Raw genomic sequence first — 23157 nt, 5'->3', positions numbered from 1 at the left:
GCTGAGTTGGTTCTCAGTTAAAAACCGAGTGTGAGAGAACTCTAACCCGCTTCTTAGGACTCCGGGGCAAATGATTAACTCATTAAAATGTTCAGAAATTACATTGTTATTTGTTATTTGACCAATCGTGTGGAAATGACTTCAGAGGTCAGGGTACCGTTGTGTTAACCCTGAAAGAAAACATCTTTTAAATTGGATTTTTCTAAATCCCGTCATTTTCACATACGTCGTTAACAAGACGGTACGAATAGAACAAAGTGACTTCAATTGCGCATCTTGTGTTTCACCTCCACCTCATTCATTTGTAGTTCATTTATTGATTTTTTCCAATTAATTGATCCGCTCGTGGTGAAAATAAACCCTTGAGTAGATCAGATAATATTGCTTCGCGGAACCGGCACCTCCACCATATAGAATCGATCTCATTTCTTACGACTTCAAGGATATTTTTCAATTTTTGAAATGCAATTAATACTCTCTTTCGTTAGCCTCCGTAAGTTCCCAGCCAGGGAAAGAGGATTAAAGGACAATGTGTAAGGAGGCGAAGCAAACAGGTGATTGAGTGGTCCTTGAAGTTTGTGACTTTGGAAGAGAAATTGGCGTACGTATTTGTACGATGAAATATTTCCAACGATCGTGTTTTACCTCATTGTGGTGCCAATATTTTTGAATACGTTCTCCGCTAAATGCATGTGCTTGGGAAAAGCGATAATATTAATTCTGGCTTAGAAAAATAATGTGGCATACCCAATTCGGACCCGGGTTTAATATCTCTTTTTAAATTGCAATAATATCAAAAATCTCTTCTGTAAAGTTAGTTTTTTGCGAGCAGTAAAAGTTATTCAATTGCTTGTGGTATTAATTAATCGATTCTCGATTGTAGGTAGAAGTTACATTGCGAATTTTTTGATTAGCAGCTTGTTATCTACAAATAAGCCATTGAATATCGTCCTACTTTCTTCTCATTTTCAGTAAGTTATCTGGATTTCTTAATACTTTTCTGATTCAATAAATACGTGAACATAATTATTAATTTGCAGCATGAGCTTATGAACATGGACATTTTTCGTGACTGGGTTAATAAAAGATTTTGAATATTTTTGAAATGTCAACGAAATTCATGGTATAAAGTGGGTCATTAAATAAAATTTACTACCAAAGAGGGATAAAAATAAATTAATTTGGGGAAAAATGGGGAAAATAAAGTGATGATATAGTAAAACTCTCTCTCACACACACAGTCTCAAACCTTTTGTATATTTGACGAGGGTTGCTATTTGTATTGTCAGTCTAGTAATGGAATTACAGTAATTAATTGTTGAAAAAGGGTTTATTATTTTTTTGAATTATTCTCCATGGTTATTAATACAGTTTTGCATGCACTCGAATAAATTTTCGTAACACTTTGTCTACTCCGATTGAGGTACCTCCAAAATATGGTTTTTGAATGCATCAATGGCTTCTTCAGGCGCCGGAAAACGTTGGCCACGCAATTTTTTCTTGATAAACGGGAATTAAAAGAAGTCATTTGGTGCTAAATCAGGGCTGTACGGAGGATTGACGTTTTGGTCAGTCAAAAATGATATTGTTTCAGCCGATCTGTGAGAGCTTGCATTATCATAATGACGAATGATCCTTCGTTGCCACTTACTTTTTACCGTATTTCATCCAGCACTTCTAGCAAACAAATGCTCGTGCACCATTTAGAATTCACAGTTCTAGGTTGCTCTAATGGTAAGGTTGCCACATGTTCAGTTATTCCGAAGAAACAGGCGATCATTTGCTTCGATGTGCTTCGTGCACAAATCACTTTTGTCGGATTTGGCTCGTCTTGGAAGGCCCATACATTGAATTACTGTTTTGTTTCGGGCTCATACGCATAGATCCAAGATTCGTCACTAGTTTAGATGTTATACAGAGCTTTTAAAGCACCGCGATTGTGTTTGTGGAGCATTTTTTGCACCAATTGACACGAGCATCTTTTTGAGCTTTTGTCATATTATGCGGGTTTCAACGCGAACAAATGTTTGAAGGGAAACTTCTTGTGCGAGGTTGGCTTCTCCTGCTTTTCAAGCTGGGGAGTGATTTCGTGGGAGCTGCGTCATGTAACGTGATGTCCCGTTGCGTGGCTGGTTAACACCGTAATGTTATGTATCTAACTGACATTAACATGGGTTCGCTTACAATGTTATTATTTTCAAACTCCCATTTACTCCGTTTGAGGGTGTTAAGTTGAAGTGGGGGTTGTCAGTCCTCCCTATCCCCCAATTATTTCTCTTCAAATATTTGGTCAGGAAAGCGTTAACTCTTACTATAAAGGAGATACAGCTCAGCCTTCTTAAAAACGCCGACGGTGGAGACACCCGTGTCAACTATATCGACAAATACTAGAAATCAACAGGTTTCCTCGCCTGTTGTTATAATTGTTTCGTATATATATACACATCTGTGTTGTATTAATTATATTTTTGCCATTTTTAAATAAATGCATAGTTTTGTACATTAGAACATGACATAAAAACGGGAGTTTCAAAGCTTCGTCCGGGCCACCGGGCGTCCCAGATACAGCGACAACCCCCTCTTTTATGCTTACGCCAGGTTGCGCGCGTGTACGCTGCTGCCCATATTTGTGTCTGAATATATATAATTTTCCGCGATCTTGAGAAATCGTTTAAAAAGTCAGCTGTTACAGGGGTGGGGGCTGATGGAATAGTCGAGAGAATCGAATTTCCTGTATATTAATTCAACCCAAAAGTAGCCGGGTCATAAATCCAGATCAAGTTTTCATTTCTGTCGGCAGCACCTGAGACTGTCACTTTTTTTTAACGACGAGAAGTCCCAAATTTTATTTTAACTTGACTTAACCTTAATCCCTATCAAACACTCCTCGCGGACATGCTCATATAACTTAAATGCATGATTTTCTAACTCAGTTGTTATTAGATAATGACGACATACGGATTTTCAGCAATTCGCTGAATTGAATGGAAACATCCAATTTTGCTAGTGACGTGGAATTCAATATATACATCGAGAGATGTATCATTACAACATTGGGCCAACTATGCTAATCAGTTTATTTGTTACACTATTAAGGAATATCTTATTAGACAATTACAAGCTAGTTTTGCGATGCTTTCATCTTAATAATTTTTGTAGTCCAATGGACTTCATCTTTAAACTATTACATCTTGTGTCATCTAATTCAAAAATCTACAGTGCGTATTATAATCAAACCATGTCCCTTCCTAAATTATTTTCATCCAATTTCACCGAATTAGTATCGGTGCCTAACTGCAGCGTTAATTGAATATTATCCTAAAGAGTCAGCATTAAGTGTGCGTAGGAAGACTTCGCCATCCTAAAATAGAATCGTATGCATTTTATAGTATAAAATTAACGTGCTAATTGATTATTGTTTTGATACTGTTTTGTTCCTATGGAGTTTTCAGATCATTAATATATGTCTACACTTGACGCTACGCTTTGAGTAATTCAATTCAATGAATTTGTAAACGCATTTTATTTTGTTCCTCAAAGATAACCTACCAAGTAACTTAGGTTTTGGGTGGTCTCCTTAACGACAACGTACGAAAGCGGTTCAACATTTCTGTGGACGTAACATTTTTATCCGTGTAATTTATTTTTCATCGATTCAATTTTATTAAATGGTGGTTTATTTCTGTGGCATAATTTGAATACGTTGAATTCACCCAAGTACTGCGTCAGCAACAGATGTTGCCAGTTGAAATGTGTTCAGGTCGCATATACCTGTTTCTCATGACGAATAACGCTTTCCGTGAAACTATTTTTCACACTGGTGAACAGGAAAGAGTCACATGGGGTCTGTACTATAGGCAGAATGAAGTACGCTCTTCACATTAATTTTCACGCGGTATGCAGTAACATCATTTGTGACTCATGGCCGTGAATTGCCGTGATGCAGTATCCAGCCTGTTGCTTTGAAACGTGGGAATTTACGATTTTGTCTTGAATTATCAGTGTATGCTTAAAGTATACTCCCTTGGCAGCTTTACTTGCCTTCACAACTTGTTGATACACAATTCCCATGATATAGAAAAATTAAATGACCAAAACATTCTCAGAACTTAAGCTATTTTAAATTTGACGGTGCCGTGGATTTCAACACAGGGATTTGGAATTTGCTCTCAAGATCAAAAACGATACAACTAAATCTCATCTGCAGTTGGAATGTATACACTCAATGAAATACCTAGGCATATCTCTCACTCACGATCTCTCCTGGGTGAAACACATACGGTGACTTTATGGACAAGATAACAAAAAAATAAGGAGAAGAGTACTGGGTAAATGTGATGAAAAGGACAAAGAGGAATGTTAATTTTCGCTGGTTGGGCCTCATTCAAAATATGTTGTAAATATATAGGATCCTCACGAAATTGGATTGATTGCCGATTTGTATCGCGTAGCGTAGGGGAGCTAGATTTGTAAAACGTTGTTATGGTAAACTGAGTAGCATTTCCAAAATATTAGAGCAGCTAGGTTAGGAATGACTCACGGAGCAAAGGTTGAATTACAGATTTAAGCTCTTGCATAAATTGGAAGGGCATCTCTTTTGCAGTGATGTTGAAAATGTATTGGTACCCCTATCGTACTACGGTAGAAGAAATCATGCTAATAAAACTGGAGAGATTAAGTGAAGAACATGTAGATTTAAGATGCCATTTTTTCTATGAATGATAGGGGAGCATAATAACATAGTTCGACCGTGGTAGGGTGATGTTCGGGTAAAATTATTCTGGTGTATATTCACCCCCTGCCGCGTACCCTGGCGGTGGCACGCAGGATATATATATATATATGTAAAAAAAATGAAATTACTGATGAGTACCCTTCCACAATTGCTCCCCTCTCCCTAGCGAAACATCGTAAGAGCCCTCGTCTTCCAATCACCAACCAAATATTCGTTTCCTCCTATCTTTCCTTCACGTCTTTTTCCTTGAATTTGTTGACTTCCTAAGCGGCATGGAGGAGAGGGAGAGATGGGGTACCTCTCCTTCCTCCCAAATTCGCTCGCTCCGTGTTAGCGTGGAGCACGGATCTCACACGCCAGGGGTAGTCGGCGTATTTCTTCTTTCAAGAACCTTGGCCATGGAGGGTCGTTGTCACGAAGTAGGTAACCACATGAGCACTAATCGTTCATTTTTAAACCTGAAACTGCAAAGAAAACCTTTACTCTTAAAGAAAGGGATTTATGTCAGTGCTGTTTCTCCTCCAATCATCCTTCACTTTGGAGATGACAAATTTGATGTGTACCTGATCTGTTCCAAAAATAAGTAGAGTATACCTGGAAAAAAATTAATTGCAGATAAAAGTAAAAAAAAGCCCATCCAAAAAACCACTCATGCACATAAACACGGGCGGATCTATATTTATCGTGCAGTAATTGATTAATTCATTTAATCATAGCATTCGAGTGGATAAAATAAGGCGCTTGGGTTTGATTTTTTTATGATTAAATATCGAGGGAAGAACAAATAATTGAATCTATCGGTACTGGCTATCATCTAATTTTATCTACCTAAGTAATTTGGCACTACTATAATCCTGTCGGTGTCCTGTACCTGTAGCAATTTTTCACTTATCTGTTACATTTCCTCTGAATCTGAACCGATTTGAATTGACTTTTCCTCCCCAATAAAGTATACTCAAATTTTCACCAGTATTACTTTCTATCTTTTCTTTTATTTCCTATGTACTTTATTGCAGTTTCCTTTTTCCATACTTTATTTCATTATTCTATTTACTCAACCAAGATTCTATGCATGTTCTCCCTTCCCAATTACTCGTCAATTTGATTTTGTCGTTCGGTTTTGATAATAGTCGTGCTTGAAACTATACTGATTAGTTGCCCTCAGTAGAATATCAGGCAGAATACGATCGAAATCAAAGATGAGTACCGTGTTATGTGATGTCGTTTTGGCGGTGAATGGAATATTTTTGGGTGTTGTTACAGACACTCGGATTAAACGTTCTTGCGGAAGAATAAATACGAATTAAAGTTTTCTTTGATTTTACCCACTGTGCTGAGGAGAATTTGCCAAGTTTTGCCTCTCTCAGTTGCCACCTAATTTGTCTGCCTACAAAAATACAGGTACACTGAGTGGAGAATTGAAGAAAATATTTGTTAAGACTTCATCAAGGAGTGTAGTTCTTAATATGATGTGTGAGGCTTGGCTTTTTAGTTAAGTCAATTATCGTAGATTGGATACTCATGGGATATGAGTGTGGTGGATAATGGAGAAACTAAGTTGGAAATAGAGGAAGATGAACGATGAAGGTTTATATGGGGTGGGTGAAAATGGGAAGTTACTGGAAGGAATGCGAAATAAGTTAATGAAACGCTAGGAGAAAATATTGGAATGTGATGAGCTGTATTGTAGAAACATTGTTGAATAATTGAGGTAGAGAAAGGAAGAGATTAGATTTTCTAGATAGCAAAAAGGTAGGCAGGTGTTACAAGGAAATAATTTAGGGAAAGAGAGAAAGTTTTTATGATGCTAAAAAGTAAATAGTCGTTGGAGTACGTCCAAAGCATACCTTTAAATAAGTAGAATACATTGAGTTGCACTTCATGAGAGTTGGATATCAACAGAAGGTGTAGTTGTCCATTCGATGACCATTTCTTTTACCGTCACTATGTTCCCATGCAGTGTGACACGTGCGAAATGTTTCGTGTGTCCCATCGTTATATAAAAGTCATCATCCCCTACGTAGTTCGAAATCGATTCCTTATAAAAAAAATTGACGAGAAAGGCGTTGAGCTTAACTTAGCGATAACGCGTTGATCGAAAAATAATGATTCACCCCTTGCTTCCATGTACGGTAATGTCATTTGGCCATCAATACCGTGGGCAAGGCACCGGAAGACGGCATTGGCGTTCCTCCGCGTTCCGTCTCGAGTATCGGTTCGAGGGACGGGGGCATTTGGGCCACCCTAGTCCGAAGGAAAGAAATTCAATGCAACTTGCGCACAGGCCCCCATTCCCGTTAGAAATGTCGTGAGAATGGAAAGATGGACCTCCTTCTCGAAGCAGTTCGGGTCTTTTTTTCGCAATTTTTTTTCACAGTCCCACCCTTCTCTTTCTCTCGCTTCTTCTGTTGCTGGGGATGGGGATTAGGCGCGGACATGGTCTTGATCTTACGGTATCTCACGAGCGCAACGTGCTGTTTCGTCTTATTTCCGAGAAACTCTTTCTGATCCTTATTCTTGTATTTTTCATGGAAGAAAGCTCGGAGAGCGAGGAGGGTACAATGCGAATGCGTTTCATTTAAAGGGTCTGGGTGCGATCAAACGTGAACACTACCGTAACTCTACCCCTGTTGCAAGACTCATAATTTAAAACGAAATCCCAGGGATAAGGGTAAGGGTCAGAGTCGGAACTGGATATTTTATTTTCCTCATACATGCCACTGAAATTAATTTACAGGGCAAACGGTGCACTTTATGATACGAAAAGAGAGCTTGAAAAACACTATAATTGTGATCGAGCATCTTCTTTACTTCCATTGAGTTTGCGAAGCTCACAGACATGATAAAACTCTAGCTCTGATAAAGTAACATTAGTTGGGCCCAGTTTGATAGACTGTTATAAAAATGTTATTGGAGGAGAAGCTTTGTAACAAGAATGAATTGGAAGTTATAAAAATGAGTTTTTTCGCTACATTACGTACCAATAAAATATATAAGACTGGTGTAATACTAAGAACTATAAAATTTTTCATTTTGCCTGAAGGGGATGTATTATATTTAGAAGTTCATGTGAAATTCAATGGCATCAATGACCTATCGCTACTCTGTTTGATTTTCGCGTAATCCTTAAGATATACTGCAGTATTTATTTCAGGAAAAATTATTTTCATATGATTGTCTTAGCATAATTGATAGAATACGCTTATCGGGAAAGAATAATTTATTATTATAAAATGTAGCACTCAATCACATTTTTACAACATTTAGTCGATGGACATATTTAGTTTTGTGCTCAGTATTCATCCCACTCAAACTTAAGTTGTGAAAAAGGTTAAATATATGAGTAAAAAATGCAATAGAATGCTTTTGAAGGTATATATATAAACGAAAGGCTGTGAAGTTAATGTTGGAAATTGTAGCCTTCAGTGAGAGAATGCTCGTTAATATCATTGAACTTTAGGCGTTTTTTATTTGGGCCATGAGATTCAGAACCGAAACATAAGATGGTTAAAATAATCGGAAATGAAAAGAAAAAAAATGCTATCGCCTTCTCTCTTGATAGAGTACTTGCAGTCTAACATCACTTTTGTTAATTTTATCAAGTACAGGGCGGAATAACAATTACCAAGCACAACATGCCGATCTCAGCACATATCCTTGAGAGCGTTTCTTGATATTATCATCTATTTCTCATAATTTATTCTTTGCTCTACCCTTTACTTCTTCTCGTGTTTGGTGTCGTACCTCAGAACTGGTTATTAAAGTTTCTCTTTTCAGCGACTCGCTGGTGTTTATCTCGCCACTGAAGATGGATTCAAAGGACGGTGGATTTATTAATTAATGACTCGGTCATGCCATTTTGCTTTCTTCAATTTTATTTAGCACATTCTTTCCAGCATATTTAATCTTATCTTACATGTTCCATTTTTCGCGTCTCAAAACGGTAAAGTGCATTATCTTGACCATTATTAATTGAATAATGTGACAGTAGTCTTATTCCACTGTATTTATCTCCTTACGATATACTTCCTGTATATTCAATCATTGGTGATCTTACTGCCCATACAGAACCTTTCTTTTTTCTGTACCCGTATATAATTCTCTTTGAACTCTACTTTCCTGAATTAAGCTCCAAACTAACAGATATTTTGAATTTTTTTTCTTTTTTATGCTGGTATTTTACCATTTTTTTATCTGATATATTTTCTTCCATGAAATGTATCTTGAAGGTCACGGACGATATTGATCGTCCCTACATGCTCCTTTATTCATTTCTATTTAAAAAATCTGATCACTCTTTATCAATGCCACCTTATCTCAATCTAAAACGTCTATCAACATTATTAAAACTAATTCTGAAGTTTTACCTATTTCTTTCAGGGTAAGTAACATAATGCAGGCAGTCTACGTTGAAATCGGATCCCAGAACCACTAGTAATGTTATGAAACTGGTCCTTTCACGTGAAAAGTAAAAATGGATTTCTACAGATCAAAGTTTTAATAGAATTTAGTCACGACGCCCGATTTCAATATCAAAAGCCCCACAGTTGAAATGCCTTCGACAAAAAGCGCTTTAATTCCTTTCAGCCTGAAGCAATGCACGTTCACGGACGCGTACGATTTCCTACAAGAACTCCGTGCATGAAATTCGACGAACGCTGTTGCGCCTTCCTTATATTGAGAAAAAAAAACTTAAATTTTTTTTCAACTCTCCGCTTCTATCACCCAGGGCAGCTGCGTGAATAATTTGCCCGGGTTCATTAAGAGAGGGTCACACATCACGGGGAGTCTCTTTGAAATATAATCCATCATAAAAAATATTTTCGCCGGGATAGTCTTGGGGGACTGCAGATGCTTGGACGGTTGGTCGGTTGCTGCCTCATTGAGGACAAGTGGAGGAGGTGGATGTGGAGAGGAAGGTGGAGGGAGTAGATGAGGATGGGGTGGGGCTCCTTCCCCTAGCCCTCGGTAGAATTCACGACCCGAGTTCATCCCCTTTCACATCCAGCCAACCTCCGCTCTCCAGCTCCCCACCTCCACCCCCAACCCTCCCTCTCTCGTGCCCTGACCTCCCCCTCTCACCCTCGCCACCCCCTCAACCCCTCCAGCCGCCTCACCCCGGCACCCCGTTTCCATGGTTACGTGGTATCCCCGGCCGGCGAATTCACAGCCAGGGGGCCAGCCTCCTCCTCACCCTTCCCAGGCTCGACCCAGTCGCTCCCGCTGCCCCGCCCCTATACCAGTCCCCTTCACGCACGTACACACACACATACACGCACGAAACTCCGCAGTCTCCCCTCCCCCGTTTCCCCTTCCTCCCCAAAGTACGCCTCCCTCCCGACTTCCCTCCCACTCTCCCTCCCCTCCCCCAATTACGTGCACTTGCTCTCGTTCATTCCTTCCGCGCATTCACTCTGCCGCTGATGTCTCCTCGTTGCATTTTTTCCTTATCCGCCAAAAGGTGGGGGTGGTTGATGCAATTTTTTTGGGTGCGTGCGTGCCAGAAAAAAATTAAAATAAATAAATGAGAAGAGAGAGAGAGAGGGAGGAGGACAGGAAACGATTTGGGTCGAAGACTAGAACGTTTTATGGGTGGTCTTTCTCGGGCGAATGGGATTGTTCGGTGCCGGCTCAGACTTAGTTTTTGTCGTTCTTGCGGTCAATTAAAGAAAGCCTCAAGTTCTCTTAATTTGGCTGCACTAATGAGAAATTTGTCAAGTTTTTTTGGACTCGCTCAGCGCCCAATGACGGCTCAACTTAATTCGGCTGTCTGCTTAATGATAGTTTCTATGAAAGGTATGAGTAGCTATTAAATGAGTATTTCCCCAGCCATCGCAGTGCTCCCATCGCAAATTGTGACGTCTTACGCAAGTTCAGTGCATTTTGACACATTCACATTTGAAAAATCACTATGGTATAAATATCTTGAAAATTGGAAAAAATCTATATTTGTGTTGTATTTAGGTCCTTTGCAGCCAATTCCGAGGTCGACACTTACGTACTACACTCATACTTACGTGCAGGACGTCGCTTAAAAAAATTATAGGTTGACTGGACAATAGACGATGTTTTTAAGGTTATTTCTAACAATGTGGGAAATATGGATTTAGGACAAGAAGCTGTGAGAGATGGAAGACTGAAATGAAGCTGAAGACGGAAACAAGGAAAATCCCCAAGTAAACGAGGAAGGATGGCAGGAGGAAAACAACAGGTCGGCATGATAATAGTAAACAGTAAAAAAAAGTTGAAGAATGAAATAGTATTAGTCAAAATTTTTTTTTAAAATAGGTATAAAAGTATATTTTTGAAGGTTCAGCCCAGCGGTGTCTAGTCTTCAGGGACCATCAGAAAAATACCTTAGTTTGTACTTGTAAAGAAATGGTGGAATTACTAATTGAAGAACAATTGTGCGGGAATTTTGTTTAAAACCGATCAACCACATTTTACAGACTTATAACATATAGGGTCTTCAACTTTTATTCTAAATATTATAGGATAATCTTTCATTTCAATCAATAAGGATCACCGATAGAACTGCAGCGGGTTTTTCTATAGTTCCAATTAATAAATGAATTGTTCTTCCGTTACATCATCCGAAAGTAGCTATCTGATGTTCATATTGAATTTATGATACATTACATTTATCCATGAAATATCGTTACATTATCCATCATTGTCATTTAAATGGCTGGCTGGCTTCAATATCCTTTTCGTCATGATATCCTAATTAAGACACCTCTGTCATTTCAAATTTCAGTTTTGATTCCATTTTTTCTACAGTTTTACCTTTGCATCTCGCGTCCAAAAGCCACTTTTTATCTTTCTGTTTAAATTTTCGGTATGCTTAAATATAATCACTCGCATTTCGATAATTATATTCGCGCAAAACGTATATTTGACTATTCAAATATACTTCTTCACTCCTATACTTTAAACTTAGCCGTTTCGAGTAACCAATGTTTGGTGGAGGACTAGTTGGTAAATTTTTGTTTGGTTGCTATGAGAGAAGAGCGTACGGAAATTATTAATTTGATTGCAACCTACATTTAAAGATAGATCCAGTCACCGGAAAAAACGAAATGCAAAATTAAACGAATGTCTGTGGGCTCGTCGGATAGACCCGAATGTCTCGGTCTCCCGTCCATCCTGTAAAACTTTATTTGCATCCCTGACAACAGACCTTTTGCATTATTCAAGGTGAATGCAGTGCAAGAGGATCGGATTGAAGAGCGTCAGCTTTAGTGAATTACTTTCACCATATACCCTTACCATTTCAATTAGGAAAAGTTGGAAAAAAGTCTATTCGAAAATCAGCCCATACTGTGCAACCATTCAAAGGAATAGAAATAGTATAAAATTATAAGTTCTGTCATGAGCATTCTGTTATTTACTCTAGAGAGTAACAAATAACGAACAATTTATTTGACGATACATGGCGTAGCTAGAACGGGATTATGAATTGTGTCCTGCGAGTAAACCATGATTTTATTGACACCAGCATTTGAAAAGTTTTGAGCTATCATGAGCATCGCGCTCACGAAAATAATAAAATATCTGCACCAATGGATAATCTGCAAAGCAAATGCGTGAATATTTCATGTTTCCGAATAAGATCACACAGGCACAGTAGTTAGTATTTGGCTTTTGAAACATGAAGGCATTCCACAACATTAATGCAGTACCTAAAATGTGAACACTTTTGGCATGTTTATTTATCTATGGTGCAACGTTGTCATTATAATATTCCATAATTGATGCTTACAAAATAGAATAGAAGTATATATATGCATACATACATACATATATACTATATATATATATATATATATATGCTCATTTATATAGAAACAGATATAAGGAAAAGGGATAGGAACACACATAAAGGACGAACACAGGAGAGGTGGGGAAGGCGGAATCCAGCAGATCACGAATGCAAAAATATTTCCTAGACCGGGATTTGAACTCCGGATCTTTCCACTTGCCGGGCTGAGGCTCTTAACCACTTGAGCTATCCACTGCCTTGCCCGGGAATCGAACCCGGGCCCCTCCGGTCCAACGCTCTACCCCCTGGACTACCGCGACTCCACGCATATATATATATATATATATATATATATATATATATATATATATATATATATATATATATATAGCGCTCTTTTGAGTGTTCAACATTATCTACATATATACAAATATATGCATAGTATTGGAAGGAAAATACCATCACAATCTACACAGTGCACTTCACAAACGCGACTACCCGAAAAGCTCCTACAAAATCCGCCGTTCCACCCGACCTTACACATCACAGAAAAACAACCCCATATCTGTCGGAGGACTCAAACTTTTCACCACCAATTTCCCAAGATCCCACAGACTGAAAACCTTCCTTAGAGAACTTTTTCCTATTTTAAACGATGATGACACCACCTCATCTCTATTGCTCTAGTATCCCTCTCTCGCATACAGACAACCCACCAATCTCAGAAAAATTCTGAGATCAACCAAGCCTTTGGTGCGCCCCCTTGACTAATTTCCTCATCTATCCTCAACTTGCAAACCACCCCTTACGTAAAAATGTTCGCTTTCAGATTTTCTCCCCTCATCCCCTTCCACGCTGTTTTCCCATCCAAAAATATAATTTATCGACTGTTATGTAATCAGTGGTCATATTTTTATATAAGCGAATGCATTACCCCCTTGTCCATCTGCATGAATAATCACCCTTATTCCTGTAATTATGTCTCACTCTCTTCTCTTCCTATCCCTTCACACGCGAATTCCCACGACCTTTCCTTTGATCAGTGTTTCCCCCAAATTATCCTTGAATCACTCCCTGTTTCTGCCAGAATGTACTCGTAGAGGTGAGCACTCGCGAACCTGCATAATATATTAGTATTCCGATCGTTTGAATTTCCAAGGCCGAACCGTCACCACTAGATCCTTACCGCTTTCTCCTCCCTCTTCCCAGCACGCCCCGTTCCATCCCCCACCCCAGCTCTCGAAGTCCCCGAACCCGCCAGTCTGACCTGAAGAAGGCATAAGGGAAGGCCAAAAGCTCAAAATTTCTTAAATGTGAGTTTCCTTTTACGCGTTTTCAATTTATATTTTCATGTTCTATTGTACCATCCCAGGGTTGAACTGCTTTTGTAAGTACTTTTAAATCATATATATATATATATATATATATATATATATATATATATATATATATATGTGTGTGTGTATATTCTTTATATATATGTGTATATATTCTTTATATATATATATATATATATGCATATATTCTTTATATATATATACACATATATGATTTCGTCGAGGTAACATGGAAGTGTTGAATAACAAATTTTGACAACAACAAACAATATAAGAGCGCATAAAAAGATCACTTACACGTTATTTATTGATCATTTCGACGGAATTCAGCTCCGTCTTCATCGGAAGAAATAGAACTAACCATATATATATATATATATATATATATATATATATATTTACACACACACACACACGCATATATGTATATCCTATTATAAGATACAGGAATAAGCGTAAAACTTAGCAAATAAAATACCATTAAAGTTTTTAACATGGAGGGCAGTCACGCATGACTCGGAACCTTTGTCTTTGAGACCAGATGATGAATTTTGGTCGAAGTCTTTGAAGATGTTGTTGTGGCGAAGAATGCGGAAGATAAAATTGCCAGAAAGGAAAATAAACGATGATATTCGAGGTATGGTTGAGGCAGATTTCGAGAAAAAATCGAAGAAGGCAAGAAAAGTGGATACGGGTGGAATTGAGAGGAAATGATATGATGAAAATGGAAATAAAGAGGAGAATGCGGCGAAAGTGAGATAAAAAGAAGAAATAATAGGTATTTTGGGTAAAATTAAAGGAGAAATAGAGCGGGCACAGTTAAAATATGAGTTAAATGAGGTCTAAGGGAATTTTGTATACATTTAGATTGGGATGATGTGTTGGTAAAGTCATGTGTAGTGCCAATGCTCCACGAAAACTTGCACTAACCAGACAACAGCTAATATTCATAATATATAACGTTATAAATAGAATAACAGTTAATATGCTAGAAGTAATTCGTGTGTCAACAAGATACTAATGTCACCACTTCTCTTTGATTCTATCAGTAACAGGGTTTTTTTAATTGAAAACCGCAATATTATCCATCGTGTTATTAAATTTTTTCCATGGATTAAGTGCAAATTAATGTCAGCGGAAGGCTGAAGATCGGCGATGGCTGAAAACTTCCAAAATGTACGGGAGAAAAGGCCGAAGTCAGAGCAGTCGCACGTGGCCCTTTCCCTCCTTACGCCTTCCGAACTTCGGGTGCACCCCTCTCTCCCAGTCAGAGCCGCCCCCTCAATCCTCAAACCCCCTCGTTCCTCCATTCCTTATCTCCCTCTCCGCACGCGGGACTCTTCACGCCTTCCCCTCACTCGGGCCGATCCGCTCGACCGAGTTGACGAGGACCTCCCGAGTGCTTCCGGCGTCGGGGCGCTATCGGGATGGGAGAGAGAGTAGGATGGATGCTGGAGGTGTTGCTTAGCTAGTGACGTAACGCGTCGAGGGATTGAGGGTTTTGGAGGAAACCGTTGAACATTTTTCAGAGCCATTCGTTGGCGTTCCTCCCGGGACGGGTGGTGTTTCCGAACGCGTGTCTTATCTCGTCACCACCAGTCACCAGTAATCCAAAAGGAGAGTTATGAGCCAAATGATAAAGAAATAACCCAACGATGCGCCATATCCTACAGCTCCAATAAACCTGTAATTACATCCTTGTCGTTCCTCATTTCATAACCGCCAGGAACGAATTTATTGTAGCCATAGCCTAACCCTAAAACTTACGTCACTGTTATTCATCCTTTTTTGGGCCACTATTAATGTAATTTTCCTTTCTGGCTCAACTCATTTTCAATTTTTGAATGACATATTTTTGAGATTGTACTTCTTTGATTTCTCTAATTGCCTTTCTTCAATACTAACCGTTCTGTTCTCTGTGTTATCGTATAATACCGATTTGGTGGCACTTAATTCAAATTCGTGTTGGCTACAATACTTGATGAAATCGAAGTTGTAAGGAGTGAGGGTTGAGAGATTTGCGAATAGTCAATGGAAGGAAATATTTCGGGCGAAACAGTATATTTTATAGGAAATTAAAAAAGTCAGAGAGGAATGGGAGGGAACAGTTTATGTTTGCTTATCGTGGCTCAATTGCTGCCATCACAACATTTAGCGGTAAACTCGCTCTTAGAGAACTTATTTTGCGTAGTTTGATTTCAACTTTGGAACATGATTTATAGTGGCTCATTAACAAAATAGGATTTTAAAACAGGGTGAAGGAACGATCTTCGGAGTTGGTTGCTTCAAAGCAATGAGAGTCGTGAAATGTATTCCCATTTAAAAAAGGATAAACACCCCGGAGGAGTTAGAATCCAGGATGGGCATTTACGTACATACAGCCATTCCGTTACTTTTCAATCTCGACCTGGAGGGATTAATAATGAAACTCAGGATAGGTGTCTCCAAGTTACAGAGAAGCCTATCATTTAAAAACCTAGACCATATTAGAATTTACGTTAATCCGGAAGATACTTTTACATAAGTTTTTGAAACTACCCTAAATCTAATAGCAATGCATGCACAGCCAAAAATAACCAGTTCAATAGTCAGAGTTTAAGCCTCAGTTCTATCACGCTCCATAAAAAAAATTTAGATAGTTAAATTTTAACGTTAAAAAATCATCAGGTTTTAATGAAAATTCTTTCAATTAGTCTGCACTAAGCTAAGCGCAAAATATGTATTAGTTGGAAAAGAAAGAAATACTTAGTTGTTCCACATATATTTTATTAACACGACCTAGGTTTCGACTTACAAAGTCATCATCAGGTAAAGAACAGAAGACACAGGGCTTTATATAGTGGATAGAGAGCTGGAGAGGGGAGGTGTTTGAGAAGAGGGAGGAGGGAAGGACACTTGTACGGATCATATCATTCATTCTACGTCAAGACATCATTTCCCACAAAAATTAGCGGCCTTCAACTCTATGGTCCACCGTCTGACTAGCATCCCTCTATCGCCACAAAATACCCAAAACGAACTTAAAATCATTAAAACAATAGCTGAAAACAACGGTTTCTGCTCCCAATTAGTCGATAACTTGTATCGGAAAAAACTAGAGAAAATAGCTGTCAAATCAATATTCGGATCCATCCCCAAGGAAGACGGTTCGAAGTGGAGAAGAATTCTCTTTCTGGGGAATATTTCCCGTAAAGTCACCAGATCCCTTGCAGGAAACAATATTAAACCTGCCTTCTATAATAGAGCCAACTTAGGGAACCTTTTATCAAACTGCAAGGACAAAATTCCCGCAATGGAAAGGAGTGGAGTTTATCAATTGTGTTGTGAGTGCTCTGCCTTCTACATTGGGCAAACCGGGAGAAAATTCAGTGATCGTGTCAAGGAACATTACGCTTGTTTTAAAAACGGAAATATGTCATCCAATTTTGCCCAGCACCTTTTAGAAAACAACCACTCCAGTGATTTTGTCCCCAAAATTCTGCATGTAGAGAAAAAAGGCTTAAGATTAGATGCCTTGGAACGGTTGGAAATTTCGAAGAATAGTCACCTTAAGGGTATTCTAGTTAATGACCTAACTTATTCCTCCCGTTCACCCCTCCTGGACCTCCCTCTGTTCCACAGCCCCTCTCCCCCCCTGAAGCAGTACCCAACCGTAATCTCCCACCCCGACGCCATACACAACCGTCTTCTCCCCCTCCCCCCAAACTTACACACCATTTCCCTTTCTCTTTCCCCTCCTCCCTCTTCTCAAACACCTCCCCTCTCCAGCTCTCTATCCACTATATAAAGCCCTGTGTCTTCTGTTCTTTACCTGATGATGACTTTGTAAGTCGAAACCTAGGTCGTGTTAATAAAATATATGTGGAACAACTAAGTATTTCTTTCTTTTCCGATATGAATCGCTTCCACAAAGTGACGCCTCAGACAATTTTATTCATCAAGTGCGCATGTATCGCAGATAAGGCAATATGGTACAGAAGACTATCTATCAAGTTCCGCATAGCATCCCTGAACATCTTTTTCAATAGTCAGTGCATCACCCATGGAGTTTTCCCGAGATACATCCAACTAAAAAGTAAGAAGACCTGGTCATCCTCCGGAAAACACGCTGTTGAAGCAGGCAAGAGAGCATGGCTGAAAAGGGAACTCCATGAATGGTATGTGAAGAGAGACGCTATTTCTCACTACCTACTCCTCCTCCATATTGAATTAACGCACAATCTACCATGGACCGAGTGGCTATGCTTCGATGATGAGGTCAGACATAAGTCCAGTGTAATTGCCTTTGAAAAAAGATCAACTATTTCCCGGAAGTTAAAGGTTTTGTCAAGTGAAAAACGTGAATCTCTCCCCGAAAAGCAGAAACCCTCTTCAGTCCCAGCACCCCATTCCTTTGGTGATAGAATTTTGAATTTAACTGACCACGAATTTCTTCCAAATGAATTATCTCTTTTGGAGAAAGGTTTTAAATATGTCCCTAATGTCCCGATTACCATCAACGACTTAAAGAACTTGGCAGTGGACTGTGAGGTGGCCCTCATCCGAGAGAATAATGGTTCCAAGGAGCTCATCGCACGAGAACTTGGAAAGTATCAGTTTAAGCCAACCCTCGATCCCAAGGACAATCGTCAGGAATTAGCCGCTTTGAAATCAATTAAGAAGTCCATGGCTTCCAAAAATCTATTAATTCTTAAGGCTGATAAAGGAAATTCGGTGGTGATACTAGGAAAAGACGGCTATATCAATAAGTGTGAAGTGTTCCTAAAGGACAATAACATCTTCGAAGTTCATGGTGATCCAACTCCAAAATTTCATAAAGAGGTCAAACAAGTAATAAAATCCTGCTCAGTTATTTTCCAACCTCCCGAAGTGCATCGGTTAGTGCAAATGAATCCCTCAGCGCCCCGGTTTTTTGGTCTCCCAAAAACCCACAAACCAGATATTCCCATCAGGCCGGTGGTTTCCAATATTTCAGCCCCTAATCACCACCTGGCAAGAAGAGCAAACGCCATCTTCAAGGAGCACACCAAGTTCGTCCCAAAATTTGGTATCAAAAACTCCTCCGATATGACCCGCCGCCTTGCAGAGTTAGTCCTCCCTCCCAAGTGCATTCTTGTCTCCTTCGACGTGTGCAGCCTTTTCCCGAGTGTTCCCACGCAGGAAGCCCTCCAGTTAGCCGAAGAAATCCTTTTTCGGAAGGGGGTCCCGTTCCCAGTAATCAGTGAGTTGTGTTTGGTGTTAAAAACATGTGTATCGCAGAACTATTTCAAGTTCAACGGAAAATATTTCCTACAAACCCATGGTCTGGCCATGGGATCTCCTGTTTCCCCTCTACTAGCAGACATCTATATGGACCAGGTGGAAAGTACTCTGTTCTCCTCTTCCAACAACTTGGTGAAAAACATAATCTCTTGGCACCGTTACGTAGATGATATTTTTTGTGTATGGGCTGGTTCACAAAGACAACTGGATAGCTTCTTGATAACCCTTAACTCCTTGGATAAAAACATTAAGTTCACTATGGAGAAAGAGCTCAACAACTCCATTAACTTTTTAGATATAACAATCACTAAAAATAATCGGCAGCTGGACTTCTCCATTTTCCGGAAGGACACTTGTACGGATCATATCATTCATTCTACGTCAAGACATCATTTCCCACAAAAATTAGCGGCCTTCAACTCTATGGTCCACCGTCTGACTAGCATCCCTCTATCGCCACAAAATACCCAAAACGAACTTAAAATCATTAAAACAATAGCTGAAAACAACGGTTTCTGCTCCCAATTAGTCGATAACTTGTATCGGAAAAAACTAGAGAAAATAGCTGTCAAATCAATATTCGGATCCATCCCCAAGGAAGACGGTTCGAAGTGGAGAAGAATTCTCTTTCTGGGGAATATTTCCCGTAAAGTCACCAGATCCCTTGCAGGAAACAATATTAAACCTGCCTTCTATAATAGAGCCAACTTAGGGAACCTTTTATCAAACTGCAAGGACAAAATTCCCGCAATGGAAAGGAGTGGAGTTTATCAATTGTGTTGTGAGTGCTCTGCCTTCTACATTGGGCAAACCGGGAGAAAATTCAGTGATCGTGTCAAGGAACATTACGCTTGTTTTAAAAACGGAAATATGTCATCCAATTTTGCCCAGCACCTTTTAGAAAACAACCACTCCAGTGATTTTGTCCCCAAAATTCTGCATGTAGAGAAAAAAGGCTTAAGATTAGATGCCTTGGAACGGTTGGAAATTTCGAAGAATAGTCACCTTAAGGGTATTCTAGTTAATGACCTAACTTATTCCTCCCGTTCACCCCTCCTGGACCTCCCTCTGTTCCACAGCCCCTCTCCCCCCCTGAAGCAGTACCCAACCGTAATCTCCCACCCCGACGCCATACACAACCGTCTTCTCCCCCTCCCCCCAAACTTACACACCATTTCCCTTTCTCTTTCCCCTCCTCCCTCTTCTCAAACACCTCCCCTCTCCAGCTCTCTATCCACTATATAAAGCCCTGTGTCTTCTGTTCTTTACCTGATGATGACTTTGTAAGTCGAAACCTAGGTCGTGTTAATAAAATATATGTGGAACAACTAAGTATTTCTTTCTTTTCCGATATGAATCGCTTCCACAAAGTGACGCCTCAGACAATTTTATTCATGTATTAGTTGAACAAGTTCACAGTGATCTAAAGCGTTATGAAAGGGAAATAAGTGTTTGAGAAAGGTACGCATCGAGGATAATTTCTAATGTATATAAATTAATTAATGCCCAATAAAAATAGTCGCCGACGGATTATAAAACACTGAAAATCGCACTCCGTTAAATGAATACTAGTTACCATCGGGTTTATGGATGAGTAGGTGTTATATGTCAATCAGGTTTGATATTATTTGTAGCGATCCCCCGCTTCTTGTGGCATTCAGAAACGTGATTTTGATAGCACTTTTTTCATATTATGGAGTCATCGGAAAGTTTAGCAGACCACTTGAACATGGAATCGATTATTAACCGTTCTAATGAGTTAAAATCATATTTTAATGAATGATCATATGTTAATTTAAGTAATCGTTAGTAGTTAGCTAACATTCGCTGTAAAAGCTTTCTTTAGCTTGAAATCGATGGAAGAAAATTTATGCGTTCTTCCAAATGTCTCTATATTTGAGGAAAGAACAAAATTGCTATTTCACATTCAATTGGCAGTCAAAAGGTCGGCATCAAAAAGTGCTTTAAGTTTTCCTCTAAAACTGAATCCTAGCATTTGAAATCTTCATGTAGAACTAGTAGTACCGCATGAAGGACGACTTCAGTGTAGGCACTGTAACCTGTCATGAAGGCATGAGGACAACGTATCATTTTGCGACGTGGGTAGACCTAGCGGACAAAGCGTTATGTTCTGTTTCAATGGATGCCGTAACCTACTAGAGGCTACTATTCCTCTGAGCCGATGATCTAACGCCATCTCTTGTCCAAAGAATCGGAGCACTTGGTTGCATAAACCCCCGCAGATTTCAGTGTATATTACATTTCCTCGATAGCTCAAGTGGTTAGAACATCGGTCCAGCAACTCGAAAGTCTCGGTCAAGGAAATATTTTTACACTTATAAGGATTAGGTGGAGGGAAGCCAGTTGGAAAGGTTTGGTGGGGTTAATGGGGCTACATGGAATAAGATGAAAAAATATGTTGGACGGAAATCGACTGCATGGAGGGGAATGTGGGAGGCAATGTGACGAAAATGGACGAGGAGGGGAGAGATTGAATTATGTCTACGGATCTCCGACCGGGTTTCCGAGGCATTTGCTCTACCCGGTTAATGAGGTCCCGGGGGGGATCTTGGCTAACGTACTTCTTTCCCACTTTACCACTTCGCGCATGCACATACATAGGCGTGTGTGGAAGCGAATATGTAAATATACATATATATATATATATATATATATATATATATATATATATATATATATATATATATATATATATATATATATATATATATATATATATATATATATATATATATATATATATATATATATATATATATATATATATATATATATATATATATATATATATATATATATATATATATATATATATATATATATATATATATATATATATATATATATATATATATATATATACACACACGAGGGTCATCCGGAAAGTAGTACCCGTTCGTGAAATAAAGACACAAAAGTAAATATTAACAAACATAAAAAATTTTATTTGAAAGAGGATACTTTAAACTACTTCTCAACATAATCTCCAAGCAAATTAAGGCATTTGTCATAACGTGTGACAAGTTTCTGTATTCCTGCTGCATAGTCCTTCGCCGCCAGCTCATTGAGATACGCGAGGGACCCATCTTGCACAAATTTTTGCATAATGCAGATGGTGTTTAACAATTTCATGAACAATTGTTCGAGAAACATTGGGAAAATGCTCACAGATGTCATCAATTGTGACGCGCCGATCGTTCCTCACGAATTCGTCAACTGAGCTCACCAGTTGGTCTGTAATGACAGACGGTCTCTCCGAACGCTCATCGTCGTGTGTGTTCCCCCTCCCCATGTTGAAGTTGCGACACCACCGCCGAACAGACGACTCGTCCATTACATTGTCTCCATACACCTCCTTTAATTGGCGATGAATATCACATGGGCGAACGTTTCTTGCATTGAGGAATTTAATCACTGCCCTCACTTCACAACTGGCGGCGTTCTCAATTTTTTTAAACATTGTAAACAATCACAGAAACAACACAGGCAATGCTAGCGTCACGCAACTTGGCTCAGAGAAGGCAGACAAGCCACTGAAGCTATCTGACCTCGTCCAGCGGCTACTCGCGTCGTCAGCACTTCATGCGGCACGAACGGGTACTACTTTCCGGATGACCCTCGTGTATATATATATATATATATATATCACGATTGTACGGAAAAACTCACACGAGCGGCACAATAATGGGCTGACACAATATAACACAAATAGAAAATAATAGACACATTTAAAAGAACACTCACACGGTAAATTGTTCGAGCTTTCGGCCCTCTCAGAGGCCTTCTTCAAGAGAGACTCAAGTCTCTCTTGAAGAAGGCCTCTGAGAGGGCCGAAAGCTCGAACAATTTACCGTGTGAGTGTTCTTTAAAATGTGTCTATTCTTTTCTATTTGTGTTATATTGTGTCAGCCCATTATATATATATATATATATATATATATATGATGCACACCCTACCACTCCTCGTTCTCATGGCCTTCCTGCTGCGCCTTCCTTCATCGCCGCCATCTCCCTCCTACTCACGGTCTCCTCCCTCGCCT

The sequence above is a fragment of the Hetaerina americana genome, unplaced genomic scaffold (assembly GCF_022747635.1).
Source record: "Hetaerina americana unplaced genomic scaffold, ioHetAmer1.1.p SCAF_4, whole genome shotgun sequence".
Classification (NCBI taxonomy): domain Eukaryota; kingdom Metazoa; phylum Arthropoda; class Insecta; order Odonata; family Calopterygidae; genus Hetaerina; species Hetaerina americana.
This window is presented reverse-complemented; position numbering follows the sequence as displayed.